The sequence below is a fragment of the Diospyros lotus genome, chromosome 5, assembly GCF_014633365.1.
Source record: "Diospyros lotus cultivar Yz01 chromosome 5, ASM1463336v1, whole genome shotgun sequence".
Lineage (NCBI taxonomy): Eukaryota > Viridiplantae > Streptophyta > Magnoliopsida > Ericales > Ebenaceae > Diospyros > Diospyros lotus.
The window spans coordinates 23,967,600-23,974,400 of record NC_068342.1 but is presented as its reverse complement, the minus strand read 5'-3'; positions in this window follow the sequence as shown (position 1 = coordinate 23,974,400).

The window sequence follows — 6,801 nt, the reverse complement described above, 5'->3', positions numbered from 1 at the left end:
TTTTTGTGCCGGGGCTAGAATGCTGGTGGAAGTTACGCTAGGGTGTCAGTTTATTCATGTCCTTACATCATTCATTCATGAAATTTATTTTAACCCTCACTTAGAAGATTGATCTTCTAATTTGGACTTTTGTCCCTAGGATATTAAACGTTCTAGGTGAATAAAGCAGTATGAAGGGAAAAAGAGTGGTTGAAGCATGATTTAATTTCAGTTTGTGTTTGAAGCCCAATGTTATATGTTGTTTCCCTTATTGGATATAGCAGTTTATATGATTATCTCACTTATCGGATATTATAATTTATTGGCTGTTGGGAACAGTAGTGTGCGGTTGTGCTTGTATGGAATTAGGATAGCTTTTAGGTTTTGATTCTAGCTTTCGCAAGTGGTTAGTTTATCACTCCTTAAATTATCGTTTGGAGTGTTGAATATACTAGGGATTTTTAAATACGGTACATGTGGCATTAAGAGATGGTATTGTGAGAAGAGAGAATGACTTAAGGAAAAAAAAAAATCCCAACATAGTGACACGCCTTGGAAGGGTAGGTTGTTACATCAGGTCACCATATATATATATATTTCAAATCTTTCCTCTATAAAAGCTCTTTGAAAATCGGCTAAATATAAAAGCCTTTTTGTTAAAATAAGTATACGTATTTTTGAAACTTTTGAAGGAAAAGTATTAAAATATTCTTTTAAACCTTCTTCACCTGCCTTCAATCAAAAATAGTTTTATCAAATAAATATTGCACAGTATATTCAATCGAGTATGGTATTTGTATAATCAAGTATCTTTATTGCTATTAACATCTAAGCATATTTTTCAATTGAGTATTGGTTTAATTGCTTTTAGATTAGTCTATTATATGTTTTAGCAAAACCATCTTTCATTCAACTATTAAGATTTCCTACTCAAGTAGGTTTTACAAGCTCTTTATATTTCCAAAATCAATCGAGTAAGGAATGTTTTTAATCAAGTATTTTTCTAGCATTAAAACTCCAAGTATCTCCTTAGTTGAGTATATTTTTCTCTCAATCGACTAATGTATTTTTATAATCGATTATCTATATGTTTTAACTGAGTAAATATTGGATAGAATATGTATCGGTTATCTGTACTCGAGTATATGCTTCTGTTAGTCGAGTAAGCTTAGCCAAGTAGTCGAGTGCTTAATGAAAAGTCTTTGTGGCTTTTGAGTCAGTCGAATATTGCTTTGTCATACTTGAGTGAGGCTTATCTATAATCAACTATAAGACTTATCCAATCGATTGTGCATTTCATTAGTTGAGTGAGTCTAGGACTTAATTGAGTAGCTGGAATCCAAATTCAAATTTTATAGCCGTTACTTAAAAAGTAAAACTGAATTAGTTTTGACCGTTAGAGCTTTATTTACTTATTCAATTATGTCTAGTTGTGTTCTCTTATAAAAGAATGTTAAAACATACTTATGCAAGTGTGTAAAACCCCAAGAGCCCAGAGAATGGTAGTATATATCAAGGATAAGTAAGGAATGAAACAACACTAGCTGGATACCTTTTGGGCTGAATGTGGGCAAAAAACTCTTGGGTTAAGCGTGCTTGAGCTGGGAAAGCTCAAGGATGGGTGACCCCTTGTTTACGTAGGCCCATCAGAGTAACTTGTTTTGGTCCTTCCTATCGCTTGATGCAGGATGTTACAGGTGGTGTTAGAGCCGACCCTTGGAAAAGGCGGTCCGATAAGGGTGGGGAGTGGCTTAGGGTCGTGAGGGCCTGAATAAGGAGCGACTCCTAGCAGGCTTCTAGGATGGCAGCCTCCAAAGGGAGAAGATCTGAGACTAGTTGTAAGGTCGCATGACGAGGACGTCATGTGCTTAAGGGGGGAGAATGTAATACCCCAAAAACCTAGAGAATGGTAGTATATATTTAGGATAAGTAAGGAATGAAACAACATTACCTGGATACCTTTTGGGCTGAATGTAGGCAAAGAACTCTTGGGTTAACTGTTCTTGAGATGGGGAAGCTCAAGGATGGGTGACCCCCTGGGAAGTTCATGTAGGCTCATCAGGGTAAGTTGTTCCAGTCCTTCCTATTGCTCGATGCGGGATGTTACAAAGTGTGCTTAATGCTTATTTATATAAATTGCATATGATTCTAACGAATTTGACCATTAATGGTCAGTAATCAAAGAAGTTGTGAGCGTGTGCATGTTTCCATACCATTCTTCTCGGAGTCTCAACCTTCTATAAAAGGCTAAGAGCAGCAAGAGATGAAGTTGTTGTTTAGGAATCAATCTAAGCTACTGATGTTGCTCTAAACTTAGCTAGTTATATTCTTTTTGGGCCGATAGAAAATGCTTGAAGGGAACAATCTTCATAGTTATTCTTCTTCACTTCAAAGCTATAGTTTGGTGAGATTAATTGTATATCTATCTAAACCAGATTGTAAAAGAGAGTTGAGTGCTTTATTCATTTAATCTTACAAACTCTCTTTTGTGATATCGTTATACATCTTAGAATTTTCTCTTGAGATATCCTTACACGCATTTTGTGTAAACTTGTACAAGGTTATGCTAGTGTACTTGAAAAGCAATGTATTGGTTGTGGCTGAGCCTTTTATGAAAAAGTCTCATGTAAGGGTTCATACTTAGCCCTTGAAAAGTAGAGGTTACTACTTAGCCTATAAAAAGTAGAGGTTATTGCTTAGTTTGTGAAAAGAAGAGGTTCCTACTTAGCCTGTAAAAGTGGAGGTTACTACTTATCCTATAAAAGCGGGGGGTTTCTATTTATCCCATTAAAAGTGGAGGTTATAATTGAACCTGTAAAAATTACTATCCTTAGTGGATGTTTTCAAATCCTTAGTGAAGAGCTAAGGTAGTGGACTAGGTAGTTGGTCGAACCACTCTAAATTGCTGTGTTTATGTTGCTTTCTTTTTATCATCTTCATTTTAACAATATTAATCTTTATTTGTTATGGATCTTCTCTCCATTCATAAAACTACATATTACATTGCTTTCTTACCTGTCCTTTAAATGCGTTTCTTGGTTGGAATCATATTAAAATCTTTTCAGTGTCAACTTTCATTTATACATAAAGTGTTTCTTTTCATTGGCGTACATTCTTCTCTAAATGGCATTCATTTTTCTGAAATATATCCTTTATGCATAATAGTCTTTTCAAACATTGTTTCATTGCATATATACAAAAATCTTTACTAACTACTCATGTCATTTATACTGATATCTATCATCCCAAAATACCTCTTACATTCTTCTTTATTAAAAAATGTTTCCTAAAACATTTCTCTAAAATGCATACATTCTCATATGAATATTTTCAGATAAACTTTATCAAATGTCTAAAGTTCTCTCAAATTATGTTTATGAAAAATCTTGTTTGTTGCATATTGATTCATGTTTATCTTATCCACTATTGCATCTATTTATAGTTTACAAAATTATTTTCTTCAAATAACGTTACTGCATCATAATCTTCAAGATATTTTCATTATTTGTAAAAATAATCAAAACACCCAATTTGTTGTTTCACTTTTTGTATATTAGTTTTGATGATAAAAAATATGTATTAGTTTAATCCCCAAGTCACGAGTCAAGACTATGGTTTTTAACATTGTTGTTGCCAAAATACAATAATCTATTTTTAATTGGGGACAGACGCAAGAGTCTCGGGAGTCGTGCCTTCATTGATGGGAATCTTGACGAGCAACTGGATCTGGCAGAGGTCCAGATCTGATAATCCAATAGAGCTGATGGTCTGACAAGGCTGATGATCTGGTGGCCTAAATGATCTGGTGGCCTAATGATCTAGTGGCCTAAATGATCTGGTGGCCAAATGATCTGGTGGCCTAAATGATCTGGTGGCCAAATGATCTGGTGGCCTAAATGACCGAGTGACCTGAGGGTGACGAGTGGCCTTGGTGACCGAGTGGCCTGAGGGTGACAAGTGGCCTAAGGACGACGAGTGGCCTTGATGACGAGTGGCACGTGTTGCGACAGCAACCGGGGTTTCTACACATGGAGCTGAGGGATCTACCAGCTCTCGCCCTCCTCGATCACGTAGGCCTGCTGGTGTTTCTCCCACTAGGGTGGAAAGGCGACGTCGTCCGAGCAGTGACAGCTCAAGTGCTGAAGTTCCTTCTCATACGGAAAGTCCATCATCAATTCCTCTCTCTCATGAAGAGGCCGTCGACATCCCATCTCCTGCTCCTAATTCTTGAGGGGGGTGAAGTTCGTCTTCTCAATTTGTTGGTGACATAGCCTGGGTGGAAGAAGAATGTCGCCATCCTGTAATTCCTAATAGGAAAGAACGTCGCCGTCTTGAAGGCGAGAAATCATTGAGGCCACCTCCTATACTTCCCATTCCAGGCGATGTGAGACATACTATGATTCTCGGAGACGGTACGAAGCTTAGTGGTCGGGACTTTGAAGTTTCCCCAGGGGTATTAGAGACAGACTCCGTTACTGAACCAGGGATTGGTGCTCGTCTCATTTATTCCACCATTCTCCCTCGAGAGGAACGACGATTTATTGGCGGTAACTATGCCCAGACTAGGGATGAAGTAGAGCAGCTCCTGGTGTAAGGGATCCAAGGAATCGTTGCTTCCAATGCAAGGGACAGGGCCTATCGTGAGCAAGTAGAGGTCCAAATGTCAGACTGGAGGAAACGCCAATTTTCCTGGAATGAAGAGCGTCAAGAGTTAAAGGGTCGTGCTCGTCGGGCGGAGCTCGGGAAGAAGAATGCAGAGGCAGAGATTGGGTGTATGCATGATCGGTTGTCCGAGGTTTTTGTTAGTACCTTGGGCCTTTAAGGGGAAATTCAAGATTTACGCTCTAGGCTAGAAGCTGAAGAGCACAAGAATGTTGGGTTGATGGCGTAACATGAAGCACTTTTGCAGGAACACTCTTTATGCTTGTCAAAACTAAAGATAAGTCATAAGGATGCTCGGGCTATTCGGGCTGAAGCAATGAAGGAATATCGTCTCTCAACCGATTGCCAAGATAGGAAGGGAAAATATGCTTCAGGCTTTCTGAAATATGGATTTTATCTGACCCGTGCCCATCTGGAATCTCAGCGTTCAGGAGAGACTTTTCCTGAACTTTTTCTTACTCGCGAGGTTGAGGAGTCTCATCAAGTAGATTGGCGTCAATATGAGCTGAATGAGCCTATGAGTCCTTCTTCTTACTTTGACTCTTACTTAGTGGATGATTTGGAAAATTTGACGGGCCCCTGGAATCCGTTTCCTTTCAATCGTGGGGAAGAAGGCATGGTGGTCGATCCCGGAGCTGTTGGAGAAGATCCTGGCGCAGCTGTTGAAGATGTCCCTCACACGGTCGAGGTTGAAGAAGGGGAACTTCCCACAGTGCCTCCTGAGATTCCTGTTGTGTCGTTGGGGTCTACTAAGCGTTCCTCTTGCAAGTCTTGCTCCCGCGAGTAGACCCTCATTGTAGTTTGCTTTTCGCTGTTGCTTTTCGCTATTGCTTTATCAATGAATATTTTCTTCTTTGTCCTACCCAACGTGCTCCGCTCTTTATTGCTTGATTTATTCTTTTATTGCTGACTTTAGTGATATGAGGCCAAAACTTTTTTTTTTTTTTTTTTGTTATTGAATCATGCACGATGTGGCGAGCTTGAGCGTATTTTTCCTCATTGTCAGGCTGTAAGCGGGGCAACGGGTGTGATTGCATTTCATCTCGCTGCCAGGCCGTAGGGGGGGCAATGGCCTCGATTGAATTTTATCTCGTTGCCGGGCTATAGCGGGGCAACAGGCTCGATCGCATTTTACCTTGTTGCCGGGCCATAGGCGGGGCAACGGGCTCGATTGCATTTCGCCTCGTTGCCGGGCCATAGGCGGGGCAACAGGCTCGATTGCATTTCCCCTCGTTGTCGGGCCATAGGCGGGGCAACGGGCTCGATCTCATTTCACCTGGTTGCCCGGCCATAGGCGGGACAACGGGCTCGATCCCATTTTACCCCGTTACCGGGCCATAGGCGGGGTAATGGGCTCGATCGCATTTGACCCCGCTGCTGGGCCATAGGCGGGGCAACGAGCTCGATCGCATTTCACCTCGTTGCCGGGCCATAGGCGAGGCAACGGGCTAGATCGCATTTTACCCCGCTGCTGGGCCATAGGTGGGGCAACGGGATCGATCGCATTTCACCTCGTTGCCGGGCCATAGGCGGGGCAACGGGTGAGAGCTGGTAGATCCCTCAGCTCCATGTGTAGAAACCTCGGTCGTTGTCGCAACACGTGCCTCCTCCTCATGATGGCGTCTACTCAACTCCATCAGCCTACCCAATCCAGCCATTTCTGCAAAAATCAATACAAAGCATTTAATGTGGAAAAATAATGCAATAATGGAGAAAGGAAAGCAATGGCGAAAGATATTCTACCCCCAGGAGTATTCTCCTCCCGAGGATTGAAAGAAGGATGGAAGATGATTCACGCATTTCCATCTCCTCATCCCTGACTCCTTCCATTTCTTGATTGGATAGTGAAGAAGACTGAGGAGGAACAGTTGGTGTCACGACCCCCCAACTCGCGATTCTGAAATTTTCCAAAGTCAGGAGGCTCATCAACTCGACAGGACCTGGCGCCGTTAACAATCCTACTAAACGACGATATACGGCCCGAACTTCCTTACATGGGGGAAATCCTTGGCTGGCATCCTGATAGTTCTAGTATAGAGAAGCATCCCAACTGGGCGGAGGTTCTATCACCACCCATCGCTCTTCAAACCGATTGATCTTGTTAGGAAGAGCGCTGAACATCTCGAAACCCGACACCTTCTGGAGTGTATAAAGGGCACG